Source organism: Staurois parvus, unplaced genomic scaffold (genome assembly GCF_062004578.1).
Source record: "Staurois parvus isolate SC_StPar_1 unplaced genomic scaffold, SC_StPar_1.0 ptg000025l, whole genome shotgun sequence".
NCBI classification, from domain to species: domain Eukaryota; kingdom Metazoa; phylum Chordata; class Amphibia; order Anura; family Ranidae; genus Staurois; species Staurois parvus.
The window spans coordinates 24775862-24794709 of record NW_028317821.1 but is presented as its reverse complement, the minus strand read 5'-3'; the positions used below and the strand labels follow the sequence as shown (position 1 = coordinate 24794709).

At 39.3% G+C, this 18848-nt stretch overlaps 1 pseudogene; it reads right to left on the bottom strand.

The window, feature by feature from the left end:
• Positions 1-18010, bottom strand: part of LOC149471995 (uncharacterized) — a 39859-nt pseudogene extending 21849 nt beyond the window's left edge.
• Between the last annotated feature and the right edge of the window lie 838 nt (positions 18011-18848).

Sequence of the window (18848 nt, the reverse complement as noted above, 5' to 3'; positions counted from 1 at the left end):
CTTTTTGTTCACATGAAAAAAATCTGTATTTTTTGCTAGGAAATTAATTTAAACCCCCAAACTTTATATATTTTTTTAAAGCAGACACCCTAGTGAAATATGTGAAATGGTGGGTACTACAATTTTTTATGGCACATAGTACTTGCGCAGCGATTTTTCAAATGCAAATTAAAAAAAATACACTTTTTTTACTTTTAATGCACAAAAACACAATATATTGGCCAATTGTTTGGTAAAATATAAAAGATAATGGTATGCCAAGTAAATAGATACCAAACATGACATGCTTTAAAACTGCGCATGCCCGTGCAATGGCGACAAACTGCAAAATTTTTAATATCCATAGGCAGCGCTTTAAAAGGCTTTAAAAGCTACCAATTTTAGATTTACAGAGGAGGTCTAGTGTTAGAATTACTGCCCTTGATCTGACGTTCACGGCAATACCTCACATGCATGGTACAACCGCTGTTTACATAATGGCACAGGGTCAAGGCTTGTGCACACAGGTGTGCGCGCATGGGAGGGGCAATTTTTTTTTTTTAAATTATTTTTACATTGTAACTTTCATTTTTTTTTTATCACTTTTAATGCTATAACAGGGAATGCACTTACATTATCTAATCAAACCAAAATCGGTGTGATCAGATGCTTTCCCAATTTACAAATGGCGCTGTTTATATCCTGCAAAACTGAAGTGATGAAATGCTTGTAGCTTCCGCATTCTTAGACTATAGAGATGATTGGCTCCATTCTGGTCTCCAATCAGCTCTATGGTCAGCTGGCAGAAACACCGGCTGCATTCTCAGGTTCCCCTGATGGCACTGGACTACCCGAGAAGGCCGTGGAAGGCAGCGGGGGAGGGGGAACATCATCTCCCACTGCTTGTAAAAGCAATCTTGCAGCTAATTAGCCACTAGGATTGCTTTTACATGAAAGCCGATCGCCAGCTGAATAAAACAATACCAGGATGATGCCTGCAGCTGTAGGCATCATCCTGGTATAACCATTCAAATCCAGTGATGTACCAGTACATCGCTGGTCCTTGTTGGTTATATACGCTATGTTCTTTTTTTTTTATGCAGCCTGTGAAATGAATGAAATAATTAGATTAGAAGACATCTCTGCCAGAAAAAGTGTGTGGTATGCCCACCATTAGAATATACCACCCTGCATCCACCCATTTCTAATGGTGGGTACACATTAGGTCACACTTTGCCACAAGTGCCAGTTCTAAGATTGAATAAATGTCTAAATAGTGGCACGCTTGAATAAAAATTTTCCGCGTATAAGTGGTACCCCATATGGAGAAATGATGACCCAAACTATCTTGCCACTGCTCCCCATGTAGTCTGGGCATCCGGGGGGGGCTCCACTTGACTATCTTTTCCCTCATAAACTTATAAGTATAGCCTGTTGTCCTCTCACAGGTCTCCTACATCTTGACCCCACATCTGGCACGCTTGCTGGGGAGAAATTGTTTGAATGCAAGGCGGCTAGAAAAATTAATGAGGGACTCCTCAACACAGATGTTTTGCTGGGAAGTATAGACATCTGCAAATTTTAGGTTAAGGTGATTTGCGAGGGGCTGAATTTTGTGGAGCCGGTCAAATTCAGGGTCACCCCGAGGATGAGAGAGTGTATTGTCGCTGAAATGCATAAAACACATTATACTCTCATATCTATGCCTGGGTATGGCAGCAGAGAACACGGGCATATGATGATTCGGGTCTGCGGACCAATACAACTGCAATTCATTTCTTTTAGTAATACCAATGTTGAGGGTTAGGCCCAAAAAAAATTTAAATTTAAAAACCGTAATGAGTTTCCATGTGAATGGTCTGGCAAGGTTTGAATTTGGGTTGGCGGCGATAAATTGTTATGCATATAAATTGCTTTGATCCACAATAAACACATACAGATATTCCGTGAAAAACAGCTCCAAAAATCAAGGAGGTATGTGAAAGACCATGATGTACTAGACCGCTGGTACTCGCCAGTTCACCAAAAGGTAGAGCGGCACTAGTACTGGCACTCTGCTGCATATGAAAGTCATCAAAATTTACTGGCAAGTGCTAACAGGGATCAGGCCTGATTCTGCGAACACTGCGGTTTTGTGTGCAATGTATCAAGTGACAGTGACCTACTGACACTGCACTTGCTGGGGGAGAAGGTAGGTGTAAGCGTAGGGGTTAAACGCAGGTGCTGGCAGGTGCCGGGGCTGATCCCGCTAACGTTGCGTTATTGGGGACGCTGGTATAGTGCTGACCTGATCAAAGATATTGACCAGTTCAGACGCAATACTAGCAATGGAGGATTATTGTACATGAGCGTGCTCCTGGCAATCAAGGGGATAAATGTGATGACTGGTGCACTGACGGGCAATCTGACGCTATCTGGGAGGGGTGTGAAAACCACGGAAGCACGAATCACGTATATATATATGTAATTTTGCGTACCCATGCCGCCCTGTAGCAGTATTTCTGCTGTAGGGTGGTCAGGAAGCGGTTACAGAAGAGGTTCGTGTTACGGCACTGCGTTACTTTAACTGACAATTGCGCGGTCAATTGCAACACTGCACCCAAATTAAATTTACATCCTTTTTTCCCACAAATTGAGCTTTCTTTCTCTGGTATTTGATCGCCTGTGCGTTTTTAATTTTTTGCGCTATAAAAAAAAAAGGCTGACAATTTTGAGAGAAAAAAACAATATTTTGGACTTTTTGCTATAAAACATGTCCAGTAAAAAAAAAAAAATCTAATTTTGTCACAAATTTTGTCCAAAATGCATTCTGTGACATGTCTTTGCTAAAAAAAATCCCAATACGTGTAAATTAATTGGTTTACATGAAAGTTATAGCATTTACGAATGGCGGGAAAGATAGTGGGATTTTTAATTTTTTTTTATACTAATAATGGCGGCGATCAGCGACATATGGCAGCGATCAGCGACTTTTGGCAAGACTGCGGGACTGCAGCGGACATTTTGACACTGGGGGGGAACTGACTTGAGGTCACTGACATCCCCAGTGACACTAATACAGTGATCAGTGAAAAAAAAAACACTGACACTGTACTAATGGCACTGGGGAGGAAGGAGTTAACATTTTTATTCACTGAAAGGGATAACTGTGTGAGGGGAGTGTTTTACTAGGGGGCGGGGGGTGTGTGCTGGAAGGGGACAGGCTGATCCGGAGAGATAAACTCTTCTCTCCGTTTCAGCTTGTCAGGAGCTGACAGGCAACTGACAGAGAGCAGGGCTGTGTGTAAACAATGCAGCCCTGCTCTCTGTCAGCGATTGCTGCTAATCGTCGGGAAACGGCTGGTAATGACTGGCCGTGACCCGGCGGCTGAGACCCGCTGCTGACACCTGCGGGACAGGTAGCGCCTCGCGCGCACCCCCTACCTGTTTCGCAAAAACACGTTTTAAAACGTGGTTTTGCGCAGCCGTGCCGCCCTGAAAACATTTTAATGCAGTGGCTGGGGCTCAAGTAGTTAAGAACTCATTTATCATCTCATTACAGAAGATCTGCATTATTCTACTAGTAGGTTAGACCTTCATTGGTGCACCAGTTTGTTTTCAAAATGTAAAGAATATCAAATTTAATTGTGCAATGTTTGAATTCGGAAGTCACATTTATGAGGACATTCAGGTAATAATTAGTGTTTGGAAGGTTGTAATGACGAAAGCAAGAACAATGTCAGCCAGATATCTGTAGAATTACATCTATAAAACATGACAGAAGCCTTAGTTTTACTTAGTATGGTCCTGTTAGAATAAATATTGTGAGAGCACATTACACACTGAAGTTGATTTGCTGAAGTTGAGAATTTTCACTTAAAAATTTGTGTGAATGTTGACCTCAGTTATCTAGGTCATATGAAAAGCAAACTCCTGTTCATGTTTAATACCTAGTCATATACAGAAGCTTCCTACATAATTGGATAATTGAAAGTTTTTGAGTGAAAATGTACTAAATCAGCTTATGAGGGCGGATGACTTCAATTAATACTATATTTCATAAATAGATTCTCCCCATATTAATGGGACTTTAAAGGCAGAAAAAAACATATATTTAAAAGCACAATGTTCTTTATTCAAATATCATCATAAAATTGTTTACTCTTGTGATAAAAGATTATCCATTACAATATATTCATGCAGAGTTGTATACATGACAGAATTCCTCCAAATTTTTTTACATGTTTACAGAAATCTGAAAATCAAAGATGGCACGTTTCCGAGACTATGGATCCTTTTTCAGGGGTAGCTTTGTAAACAATGCAGTATAATATGTGGCTAAAACATACATCGATTAAAATGTGCTGAAAGAATCATGTTACAAATAATTGCCACATCGGAAAACCAAGCTTACACGCTAGTATAAGAGGGAAGGGGTCTCCACATCACATTGTAGCCATTCAAAATCCATCTTCCATTAGTGTGTATATTCCTTGAATAGGGATGTTAGCAGGTGTATGAAGGACCTCTCTTAGTTGGTATAATATCAATTAATACCATTGCACAATATATTTTACTCTGTGATGAAACACTGCTTGAATCAAATTTTTGTGCACACCAATTGGTTGCCTGCAAGCCTGTTGGTTTAATTCCACAATATAGAAACTTAACAAAAATATGGCAATATTAATCTGCAAGAACATACTGTACCTAACATGAAGGAAAAATAATCATGATATCAGTCTTGTTTCTTTAAATGATTATTGCAGGTATCACTGTAAAACTTTTATGCAGTTTAGAATAGTAGGAATGAGTTAAAAGAGAACCATGTATCAGGAGAAAAACAATCACCTTATCTAGCCATGATTTATTCATGCTGCGGCTTTAATGCAGGCAGGAAGAAGCATGTAAACCACTTCCTTATTCCCAGCCTGTTTTCTTCACATTCCAAATTAAATGAAACCTGAGCACTGACTTCACCAAATTTGATTCTAGGGTTTTCATATACTGGAGCCATTAAACTTAGGATATATTTTTCGTAAATAAGAGATGAGCTGCTTGAAAACTGCCTTGACGTATCCTGAAAAATTTAGAAGCTCAGCAGTTTATCAAAAAGCTCTGGAGACGAAGCAAATGAAATAAAACAAACTTAAATAAAAAAACAATGAACAAAACAAATGTTCTACCACTACTACTGAGCCGCATAATTGAAGAACATAGGCGTTATTTTTTGACAGATGTATGAACTGTCTACAGTGTTTAAATGATAAATTCAAAACCATTATAAAACCTCTTTCTACAGGAGTAAACTGTGCTATACAACAATCAATCCAAGAAAAAAATAGGTTTTTACATAATTTAAAGACATAAAACTGAGGTGCAATACTTTTTAGTTAAAATTTTAGTACACTAGGAAAATATTATACAATGCAAGACAGAAGTTAACATTTTAACTCACTATAATATTGACTTTGAGGTGCGTGTTCTTTTCTTGTCTATAACACCATATACAATGTGTTGTTTTGTATATAATGTACATTCTAAGCACATATTTTATAGCTAAATCCATCTTAATGTTTTGAATCTATTTTTATGGTATGATAGTATGTCTTGTAATGCATTCTATTGACCTTGACAGGCAACAGGCATAAAATACATTTTGGTACTCGAATAAAACCACATGACACTGATGATAATTTGCCAATCTGTTAGGATTTTGCAAACTTCATTCAGATATAAATTGTAGCAAGCCTTACAAGGTACATGTAACTCAGAAATTATTTACTATAGCTTTGATGTTATAGTGTAGAGACCACCTAGAAGCATTTGGATGGTATATGATGCTATCTTTTTTCTTGTTACGAGAAAGCCTTCATTATTAAGCCTTCAGCATTATGCAGCACTTATCATTTTTACTCTCTCCTTCTGTCTGCAGCCTTTCACTACTTTGCATTGTGGCTTAGAAGTTTCTCACCTTCTCCATTTCTGTCTTTAAAGTGTCTACGCTGCCTTGTAGGATCCCCTAGAGCCCCACCTAGAGCTACCATTACATGTGTTCTTCCACCTAGATGTGGCACACATCTGCTTTGTTATTGTTATTATTATACAAGATTTATATTACGCCAAAAGTTTAGTTAACACTTTACTACATAAAGGCAGATAGTACAATTAAAATACAATTTATTACAGTAGGAATTGGAGGGACCTGCTCATTAGAGCTTACAGTCTAAGATGGAGGGTCAAGAAATACAAATGGTAATAACAGCGGGACATGAGCTGATGGAGAAAATAAAAGTACAGTTGTTAGGTGGGGCAGGGTTGGCCTCTTTGAAGAGAATGGCTTTCAGGGATCTTCTAAAAGTACAAAGAGTAGGAGATAGGCAGACAGATTGGGGTAGGGAGTGCCAGAGAATGGGAGAGGTGAGCATGGGAGGAGGTGATAAGGGAGCTAGAAAGTAGGAGGTCTTGGGAGGAATGAAGAGAACGATTAGGTAGGTACCTTGAAACTGTAGATGGGGGCAGAGTTGTGGATGGCTTTGTACAGTAAGTTGTTGTTAGTATTTTGAATTTAATTTGTTGGGTGAGTGGCAGCCAATGAAGGGATTGGCAGAGAGAAGTAGCAGACACTGAGCAGTTGGTAAGGTGGATGAGTCTGGCAGCAGCATTCATGATGGACTGAAGGGGTGATAGCCTATGTAGAGTTAAGCCAATGAGGAGGGAGTTGCAGATGACCAGGGAGTGAACTAGGAGATTTGTGGTGTCATTGGTTAGGAAGGGGCGTATTTTAGAGATGTTGCAGAGGTTGAGGCGGCAGTCTTTGGACATTGATTGGATGTGGGGCTGAAAAGTTCAGAAACCAGAATTACACCTAGTACCTTGGCATGCGGGGACAACTTGATAGTTGAGCTTTCAAGGGGAGGGGGCACGTGGGGTTGGAAATATTATGAGCTTGGTTTGATTGATTTGATTGGGTAGATTGAGTTTGCTATCATGGTATAAGGAATAAACGGACACAATGTCTCAATGCAGATGGTCACATGACATGTTTATAAAAAATACTTCATGCTGTAATTTTCCTTGGTGGATGAAATTTCTTTACCGTAAAATAAGATGTTAAATTCTTTCAAACAAGGCAGAAGCATGGTGGACTATAAACCCAAGTACACCTAAACACTTATTGGCGGTACCTTTTATTCTAAGAAACCTGTGGATTTCTTATTATAAAAGGTATAGCTCATAAGTGTACTGAATTCCATACATCAATATTAGAATTTAAAAAAATAGCAACATGTACACAACATACCATGCTTTAAATATACACACATAATTAAAAACCCAATTCCAACCGAATGTTACTTTTTAAATATGGAACAGAGGCATGCCTAACATGTCTGGCATCTGGGGCTGATAATTGTTTTTACACCCCCCTAAAAAGAAAAATTAGTTAGAAGAAATAAAGTAAAGGGTTCAGCCGCCAAATAGGGAGTGTGTCGAAATTGTGCTAACAGTGGGAGAGGTTTAAATGGGCATAGTTAAATAAAACCTGAGTCTACTCCCCCTGTAGACAGCACACATATGCCAGACTTTTTACCCACAATATATACTCTGACAACTGTGCCAAAAGCAACATAATACACCACAAGTACAAACCTCAGCACACTCATTTTGACAGCACACTCATAAAATGAAACTTCTGTTACAGATCTTTTTCTACACGTTTGTGCTGAAGACTGTGCTGGACTGAATGGTTCAGTCACTGGTCGTAAGTAGGTGGTCGTGTGGGTGGGCAGGGAGAAGTCCCTCCAGTCAGTTGTACCCAATGGTGGATATTAGCGGTAAACTCTCTTAGGGTTTGGGCTGCTGTCTTTTTGGTACGGCCTTGAAGTCGTTTCCACAAGTATACTTGGAATAGTAGAAAAGAAGGAGCACCCAATGTCCAAAAGAATGCACTTTTGATGGTAGATTAGGAGGCGTTTACTGAGAGTAACGACAACTATAGCAATCCAACGTGTTTTGGGAGAAAAGACTCTCCCTTCTTCAGGGCTGTTGCTCCATGCTATTAAATGGGAAAAATTATTATATATTTTCCAGGTTTCAGAGGAAAAAATTACAGAGTGACTGCTGTCATTCCAGGGGCACTAATCACCTTTTTCTACAAATGTGCTTTCTAAAAGAAAAACTTCAGTAATTAGAGTGCAGTAGTCAGGAGTTTGAAATGTAAAACACAGTGGGGGGCACGGCAACCAATCAGCTTCTACCTTCAGCTTGTTCAGTTAAGATTTGCAAATAAAAGACAGAAGCTGATGGGTTGCCATGCACAGCTGCTCCAGATTCTGGCTGTTCCAGTTTTGATAAATTTTCATCAGTGTCTATAGAGCAGGAGTATGAAGTGCGTAATGCACAAGCCATTTTATAGAGTACAGTTAAAATGATCCCTTCTTCCTATTACAAATCAACCCCCCTTTCCCAGGCATATGTCCCCACAGTACAGATCTCCCCTAATATTCCTAAATCACCCCTCCCAGCCTACCCCTTGGCGCAGACCCTCCCAGCACAAACCCCATCATACATACTCCCCTCCCAGCACAGACCAACCTCCCAAGCACAGATCTCCTAGTACAGACTAACTCCCTCAGCACAAACTGACCACCCCAGCACAGACCACTGAGAACAGCCACAGAACCCTCAGTACAGACTCTCCCCCAGCACAGACCACCCTCTCCTCACAGACCTCTTAGTACAGAAAATTTCCCCCAGAATATATCCCTCAGTCCAGACAGAACCTCCCAGCACAGACTGACCTCTCCAGCAAAGACCCCTCCACACAGAATGACCACCCCAGTACAAAACCCCACGCACAGACCCCTCAGTACAGACTGACCCCCTCCAGCACAGATCCCTCAGTGCAGACTGACCCCTCATAGAGACCTCTCAGTACAGACCATTCCCCTCAGCACAGATCTATCAACACAGACCAACCCCTCAGCACAGATCCCCTCAGTCCAAACCAGCCCCCTTACACAGGTCCCTCACCACAGACAACCCTTCAATTCAGTACAGACCTCCCACCCCTCAAGTACAGATCCCTCCTTACTGACAGACCCATTCTACCTTTTCTGGTACAAAACCCTCAGTACAGACATCCTTCACCACCAGTACAGGATCCTCATTACAGGCAACCTCCATTCCTCCCTAGATACAAAATCCTCAGTACAGACGCCCTCATGCCCCAGGTCCAGAACCTTTAACGTAGATGTCCCTCACTAAACTCACTCTCCAGATGACAATATGAAGGCAGATCTCAGAGTGAGGGGAAGTCCTCCAGTCAGCTCTGTCATATGAGTATAGCAGAACAAGAGACTTCCATTCACTCTGAGATCCCGCTGTCTCTGAAGAACTGCATTCTCATTTACTGGAGGTACTACAACAGCCTGACATTTCTTTGTGTTTCAAAAACACTCAAAGAAAAGAAGTCAGATAACCTCTGCAATCCCAATGATTCCACAACAGGTGCAGACAACACCACCCTTTTTTTGCCACTGGTTTTGAATAGGGTTGGAAAGGGTTAGATTCTCTGTTAAGTTTCTCTGTTAAGTTTTATTGCTTTTTGGATCTCTGATCAGAAGATGTGTAATCAGTGTTTATCTCTGTGGCACTAGGACTGCAAATGAAGGAAATGGAGGAGAGTGTCACTAAGACAGGATTTGGGAGCTTACAAAAGATTTAAGATTTAACTTTAAGAAACCCTTGAAATAAAGCTATGGTTCCTGAGAATCCCTGCTTAAAATTATTATGAGGGTGCGTCATTAATTATCTGCACCTTTGCTGTAATAATCTTAAGGTTGGCTGTACTGATTTCTGCGCATGTATGAGATGGAGCCTTTGTTGTCTCTTCATTGAACCTTTGACTTTGCCACTGTTGCACAGTAAACATGGCCACACCACTTTCTGTTTGCACCAAAGAACAGTGAACAGTGATCAGTTTTTGTGATCTGAAGGTTACCAAAATCTATAGAAGACTTCTGTCCATTCTGATCAATCTCTGTGAACTGGAGAGCATACAGAGTATGGAATGGAAACAACCAAAATCACTAGTCAAGAAGAAAGTCAAAACACAACTCTCTGCAGGAAAAGTGATGCTCATTTTTTTAGAACTCACAAGGGCCAATACTGGAGCATGATTTGGAGAAGGGCTCAACAGTAAACAGTGAATGTTACAGTGAGATGCTGTGCAGTCAGCTGAAGCTTTCAATTCGAGCCAGCCTAATGTTGAAAGCTGTTTTGTTGTTGCACGACAATGCATGTTCATATACTGCCATCCACACTGTTCAAATGCTTCAGAAACTGGGTATGAAGAACTGGAGCATCCTGCATATAGCCAAGATTTTGCTCCCTCGCATTACCATCTGCTTGGTCCACTTAAAAATGTCCTCAATTTTTCACACACCAACATATGCAATTAGTGGTGTATTCATGGTTGAAGGACAAACCAAAAACATTTTTCCAAGTGTATATACAGTACAAGTTTGTGGAGCGCTGGAACAATGCTGGACTATGTTGAAAAATTATGCAAATGTATGTGCTCTACTGTTGTTCTAAAAAATGATAGAAATGGATTGTGAGCAATTATTGAGGAGAGGTCAATCCACTATTGATCCCTATTTAAGGAAAACCTAGCAACCTCTGGAGGGTTTCTGGTTAAAGTGTATTTCCACTTTTGCAGCCAAATAGGGATATCACCGTTGTTATACACTATTTGTTACATATTCTCATTCACATAGCAGAACTTAAAAAAGAGGGAGCTCTGCTATGCAGATGAGTATGGGAAGTTATTGTTTACTATAACCACTTCTGGACCACCCATGTACGTGATCAGGCATCTCTGGGCAGAGGGCGAATGCACAAACCTGACCTGTGCTGTCATTTGCTACAGCACAAGTCAGTCAGCAGATCCCAGCCAATGATTTATGGCTGGGATCTGCTGATTGGCCTAGCGAATGACAGTACAAAGCCTTCAGTTGACAAACCACACAGGGTTCTGTACAAACAGTAGTGATGTGGCTGTTTTTTTTCTTCCTGCAAAGAATGGAGATAAAACAGACACATTGCTTGGTAAAAGCATTGCAAATTAAACACATTACACATTGTTAGGCATACAGATGACCCTTTGATTTCCCCTAGATGTTAACCCAATCCTAAGCAGTGTCATTAGTACAGTGACAGTGTATAGTATCAGCACTGATCGCTGTATTAGTGTCACTGGTGATGTCAGTGTCAGTTAGTAATTTCCCACTCAGTGTCAGTTAGTGTCATATTGCCCACCACACTATCACAATCCCACTATAAGTCACTGATCACCACCATTACTAGTATAAAAAAATACAGTATATATACCATGGTTTGTAGACTCTGATACTTTCACACAAACAAATCAGTACACGCTTATTGCGATTTTTTTTTTTTTACCAAAGACATGTAGCAGAATACATTTTGCCTTAAATTTCTGATGACATTTAATTTTATTGGATATAGATTATATGGAAAGTATAAAATATAATTATTTTCAAAATTTGCAGGAATTTTTTCTTTTACATAATCAAAATTTAAAACCTAGTTGTGTTAAAATACCACTAAAATAAAGCACTATTTGTCTGAAAAAAAACCTGATATAAATTTTATGTGGGTACAGTGTTGCATGACCATGTAATTACCAGTTAAAGTAGCACAGTACCGAATTGTCCTGGTCATGAAGGAGGTAAAATCTTCCAGAGCTTAAGTGGTTATTTAACCCTGTCTTTACTGTGTTGGCAGATCTCATTATCAGTTGAAACTAGATTTGAACACTGTCTGCCATAACAAAAGGTTAAAGATCTACAGTTGTGTCCAAAATTATTCAACCCCCACTGAAATTGAGTGTTTTGGCCAGTTTGACATTGCTTTTGATCATTCAGTCATCTTGCTTACATTTACATTAAAGAGGCACTTGTAGGTCAGACAAATATAACATAACAGTTATAATGAAATAACCACAAATGTCTTTTCTGTGCTCACAGCATTATCAGTTTTATTCAACCCCCAAGTGACATTCAATCTTAGTACTTAGTACAGCATCCTTTTACAGTTATAACAGCTTTTAAACGTGAAGCATAGCTTGACACAAGTGTCTTGCAGCGATCTACGGGTATCTTCGCCCATTCTTCATGGGCAAAGGCCTCCAGTTCAGTCACATTCTTAGGCTTGCGCACTGCAACTGCTTTCTTTAAGTCCCACCAGAGGTTCTCAATCGGATTTAAGTCTGGTGACTGCGATGGCCACTCCAAAATGTTCCAGCCTTTCCTCTGCAACCATGCTCTAGTGGACTTGGAGGTATGCTTGGGATCATTGTCCTGTTGAAAGGTCCAACGTCTCCCAAGCCTCAGGTGTGTGACGGACTGCATCACGTTTCCATCCAATATCTCCTGGTACTGAAGAGAATTCATGGTACCTTGCACACGCTGAAGCTTCCCTGTACCTGCAGAAGCAAAACAGCCCCAAAGCATGATTGACCCTCCACCATGCTTCACAGTAGGCAAGGTGTTCTTTTCATCATAGGCCTTGTTCTTCCTCCTCCAAACATAGCGTTGATCCATGGGCCCAAACAGTTCTAATTTTGTTTCATCAGTCCACAGAACACTATCCCACAACTTTTGTGGTTTGTCCACATGGCTTTTGGCATACTGCAGTCGACTCTTCTTATTCTTTGGAGACAGCAAGGGGGTACGCCTGGGAGTTCTGGCACGGAGGCCTTCATTACGCAGTGTGCGTCTTATTGTCTGGGCTGAAACTTCTGTACCCACATCTGACAAATCTTTTCTCAGTTCCTCAGCAGTCACACGGGGACTTCTCTCCACTCTACGCTTCAGGTAGCGCACAGCAGTCGAAGTCAGCATCTTCTTTCTGCCACGACCAGGTAGCGTTTCAACAGTGCCCTTTGCCTTGAATTTGCGAATGATGCTTCCTAAGGTGTCTCTTGGTATGTTTAACATCTTTGCAATCTTCTTATAGCCATTGCCCTTCCTGTGAAGAGAAATCACCTCTTCTCTTGTCTTCCTGGACCATTCTCTTGCCTTCACCATGTTTGTAACCACACCAGTAAATGTCTAGAAGGAGCTGAGTATCACAGTCATTTTAAAGCTGCCTAATTGGTGCTTATTATGCTTGATTGCTGCTCGGTGACATCCACAGGTGTTTTCAATACCTGATGGAAAGCACCTGTATGAACCTCTGTTCTTCAGAGTGGTAGTCTTTAAGGGGTTGAATAATTGTGGCAATGAAGAAACCACATAAGAACCATTTACTACTGTATTACATAAACAATTGATGTCATTTTAGTTGCATTTGGGTAGTTACAACGTCCTTGTAGGATTTGATTCTGAATACAATTCCAAATGTACACTATAGTCCCTAAACCCCTTTACAGCATTGGGGGTTGAATAATTTTGGACACAACTGTAGAAGTAAGGCTTCTGGATTATATGTTTGTGAGGGGAAACAGTGTGGATAGACAGAGTTCCTCTCATTTCAAATTGTTTTCAAATCATTCAGAGTAGCTTTCAATCTTCCCAAGACTTGCTCCAAACAAACATCTAGAAAGGTTAGACATATAGTATATTTTGTTATATTATTTTTTGATTTGTTGTATAAAATGGGAACACATAGAAAACTTAAAGTGGTATTAAAGCCAGACTGACAATGCAAAGATTTTTCTGTTGCTCCTTCATCCAGAGTGGAGGTACTCCAATTATGTAGGTGTTTTACTGCATTTAACACCAGGTTAATATAGAGGCAAAAAGTCTAAAAAATAAATCTAATTCACACACAACATCTAATGATTGGCAAGCTGCACTTTATTTGCATTTTTAGTTTTGGGTTTAACCACTTCAATATCTGACACTTTTATCCCCTTCCTGCCCAGGTCAATTTTAAGCTTTCAGTGTTGTCGCATTTTGAATGACAATTTCCATACAACACTGTACCCATAAAACTTTAAAACTTTTTTATAATTTCTTTCACACACCACTGAGTTTTTTAATTTTTTTTTGCTAAATAAATAAACAAAAAAACCCTGAAACATTTGAAAAAAAAAACAACGTTTTTATTTGTTTCTGTTATAACATTTTGCAAATAAATAACATTTCTTCATATATTTAGGTCAAAATGTATTCTGCTACATTTCTTTGGTGAAAATAACCCAAATTAGTGTATATTATCTAGTCTATAGGAAAATTATAGAGTCCACAAACCATGGTATGTATATCTGACAATCGATCAATCCTGATGTACCGATTGTCAGTCTCATTTCTTGAGGCCTGAAAAGATGAGGATAGCACAAATACCCCCAAAATGACCCATTTTTGGAAAATAGACAGTCCAAGGTATTTAGTAATAGGCATGCCAAGTCTTTTGAAGTTGTAATTTTTTGTTAAAATTTTTTGGAAAATGAAGAAATTAAAAAAAAAATTCACAATTTTTTTTGTCACCAGTCCAGTACAGCGTTATCATATAACTGGTGTGTGGTGGGACACTGACTGGTGACATTTTTTTTATTTTTTAACTATTTTTTTCCAGCACGCTGTGACCAGAGCAATACAATGTTACCATAGCGACATTGTACTACTCTGGGCAGGGGATCAGGATTTTTTTTTTTGCACATTATGATTGCTAATAGCAATGTATTTCATTGATATTAGCAACCATTTGTTTTGATTAGCCATGATTGGGCAAAGCTCATCACATGATACAGATAGGCTGTGATTAGCCCTGTCTGTACTATGTGACTGCTGTGATCAATCACAGTTAACGACACAATTGTATGCAATGGATGGCATGAAAGGAAGCCATCTCTTGTATACAGCAGTCATGTGATCTGCTGTGATTAGTAACAGTGGTCACATGACGCTGGCTGCGGGATGGTGTAGTGATCTGTCATTGACTGTGTCCCTTGGACACAGCCGATGATAGATTGCACCACTGCATGGCCCCCACGGCTATGTGAGTGGTGCCTTGTGACAAGACGTCATATGATGTCCACTCAGAAGGAGGAACATTCCGCCCGGCCAGTAGCAGATTGACCGCTTGAAGATGTTAATACCGTTTTAAAATTGGCTTACGAAAGTGGAAATGCACTTTATACTTAGTCCAATGTAGGCTGCTAATTAAGCCAACAGTTGTAAACAAACTTAAGTATATTAATTCAGCTGTCATATAAAATAAAATCTGTTCTAAATACATAGCTTGCAAAAGAAGGAAATAATCTGCATTGATCTGCTGACATACAATGAAAAACAAATGCCCTCTCCCTGGAAAAGATTGCATGGTAAAGCTTTTTTTGTAAGAAGGCATACTGTACTTTATGTACTTTTAAAGTAGGTCTTTTGGGTTTCTTTTGGCTTTTTGTACCTTAAGCTGGCTTGCTGCCCTAGTTAATTACACTTTAAAAAACTCATTATCACGTTCATTTCAATTATGTGATGATTTATCTGCATCATACATCCCAGCACTTGTGAGACAAATTCAATAACCTCCAATATTTGAACTGAAGCAATACAAATCACATAATGCTGCTTTGTACATTGTAGTTCCAAAAAGGGTTTTCAGTTATAGATATATCAATATTAGTACACCAACGCTAAGAAGATTTCACACTGGCAGGGAAGGAGTTACGCAGCATTGTTGCCAACACCACAACACAGCCGGCAGCACTTGCCAACCTCCTACACTGCATTAATTAGCAGTGTTTTAAAGCTACTTCTAAGAGATCCATATAATGTTTTTTAATGACAACAGTTGTACAGATCTTGGCACCATTCCCTATAGAAAATTTCAATTTATTTTGAAAGTGGGGTAAGAATATATTAAGAGGAGGTGAATTAAACCTCCAGCATCATTAAGTCAAATCTTTTGAAAAAAAAATATATTGAAATGTTCTCAATTCATCAATATAAAATATGCTTGAACGGCTTGGTTTGAGCTTTTGCAAATCATTTTGCTACAGCTCAGTTATAAATGGCAAAAGCAAGTTAACCAATCATTTTTAGTAGGAATAATTTATGATTCCAAACCTGTTTTTTAGACCTGCCTGTATAATTTCTTCATATGCCTGTATCACTCTCTGCTCCTTTACCCTATACCTACAAGTCATTGTGATAGGGAGCAAGTGCACACTTTAATCCATTCAAAATGAACAGGTACCCCACTAAGGGTATAAATAATGGCGGAATAATAAAGAGATAAGGTTCATGTTGTTTCAGAAAAGAAAATATCTAGTGACCTAACGTCTTTCTGCTGTTATAAAAAACACTCCAGGGACTCCAAGTCCCCATTCACAACTGAGCGTTTTGTAGCGCGAAGCTTCAAAATGCCCGGGGGGAAAAAATCAATATTACTCTGGTTCACATCTCTTCTCCAAGTCACTTGAAGCACAATGCCTGAAGCTCAAAAAAAGTTTTGTAGCTACTTTTGTAGCTCCATTTGCACAGATTGAAGCATTTTTGGCTTGTTTTTATTCCCATTGAAATACATAGGAACGCGCATTTTTATAGGCTTATGCACATTTTGTCGCACGATTAAGAACGTTTTTCTGCCCAAATGAAAAGTTACCCCCCGAAAGCAAATGACAAAATTTTGACAGGAAATCACAAAGCAGCCATTTTAACCAAGAAATATGGATGACACAGTAAGCTTATTTGATCCTGAGGGGTTTATCCGCTTAGTCAAAGATTACCCCTGCCTATATGACTACCAGGACATACAATATAGAAGCCATGCAAGGATGAGGAGGGCCTAGGAGGATATCGCCCACCGCATTTTTCCTGACTGGGACGGGTATACAGGAGATATTAAAGATGAGAAAAATAAGTTTGACAATCTTAATTTGTTTAGCAGGCTGTATGCTATGTATCTGTTGTGTTAAATTTGTTTATTCATTAGCATACAGGGCTGTTTGTAGAAGTGTTTGGTGTACCCCATACATGCTATGTATCAACCTATTTCAACCTGTTTATTCAGCATAGCATAATGGACTTGTTTGTACCCCATGTTTGTTTGTAGGAATGTTTGTACCCCATGCATGCTATGCATCCACCTGTTTCGCTGTTTCACCCTGTTTATTGTGTAGCATACAGGGCTGCTTGTAGAAATGCAACGTTAGCTAGATATACAATATTTTTTTTATTAAAAAGGAAAAAAAGAAAAAAGAACACTCACAAATAAATAATATTGGCAGTTTATTATTCAACTCCATATACGCAGCATATGCATGTCTTAACAATAAATCATGGTTACAACTGAAAACTAATTTTACAATGAAAATGTAATTGATTGCCTCAAGCTGCCATGGGACCTGTCCTGCTGGAGTCATAAAGGAGGATGCAAAATTATCCCTGGCATGTGCTCCTTGCCTGTTTCCCCAACTCCCAGACCACTGGGACCTATCCGTGTTGTGCATAGTAGAGTCCCCAAAAAGGAAACCATCATACTGATGAACAAAGTTGTGCAGGGCACATGTGGTTTTAAGAGCAGTGATAGCATTTTGCATGTTTAACACAATGGGAGTATGCAAAAATGACACTTATTTGAAAGTATGCCAAAAGCACACTCTACAACCCTGAATGCTCTGGTGAAGTGATAATTAAACACCCTCTTCTGTACAGTTAGGTTGTGACCTAAATAGGGCCTTAGCAGATGTTCACCCAGGGCAAATGCCTCATCTCCCACAAAAACACTTGGTAGATCCAGGCCATTTGTTCCTGGCAGTGGAATGTTTTTAGTAAATTCAAGCTGGTCTGTACGCAGAATCTGTCAAAATAAAAAGTGTCTAAAAAAACTAGAGTCAGAGCTGCTGCCATATGACCCGATATTGATGTAGCGAAAGCAGTAATTTGCATCAGTCACCGCAAATAGAACAAATGAAAAATATTTTTTTAGAATTAAAGTATTTACTTCCACTTCCAACTGACTTGATGGTCTCGATATGTTTGCCATCAGTAGCTCCCATACAATTTGGAAAATGCATCATGTACAGAAAACTTCAGATATCTGTGACCATTCTTCTGTTGTTGTTTTTTTCATAACAACATCTTTCAACACATCCCATATGACTGAGCATGTGTCACGTATTATGTAGCTTGCCATTCATTTTTCAATCAAAAATGACTAGTGAAGATTAACCAAAAATTGTCCTGTTGCTAGGTACCTGAAAAACAAAAAAAACTTTTTTTTCCTTTACAGTTAAAGTACTAAAGACAAAGTGGAAAAGTTTAAGGGATGCCTATGCTTGTCACCTAAGATTGTATCGCGAATTTAGAAGTGGCTCTGCTGCATTCCAACTTGCTGACTCCCTCCATGCCAAGGAGCTGGTATTCCTCAGGCCAATTTTGGATATGGCAAAGTAAGCTAGCATCTGCAATCATGCATCCTTACAGAAATATTTGTTTGGGATGTCCTAACACGATATTCCTGCATAGAATTGAGCTTTTGCAGCTCATTTACTAGAAAAAAAAAGAATAAATAGTTTTATTCATTACCTGACAAGTGTTTTTGTGTTTGATTTTTCATTTACATCTAAAAAAAAACTTACTATTGGATAGTGGGAGCTATTATGACTAAACAACATATACATAATGAGATATTTAGCTGTTGCGCTCAGAATCTTGCAGGCATGTGCACAGCAGTCAATCAGCTTTAAAACTCAGCTTGTGCAATTAAACTTTGGAAATAAAACCTGGTAGATCATTGGTTTTTGTGCAGAGCATTGCCAGATTTTGCACTCTTCAGTTTAGTAAACCCCATAGATGGTATATTTGCAATACTCAAAAATCAGATTATAACCAATAATAACATCAATAACAGTA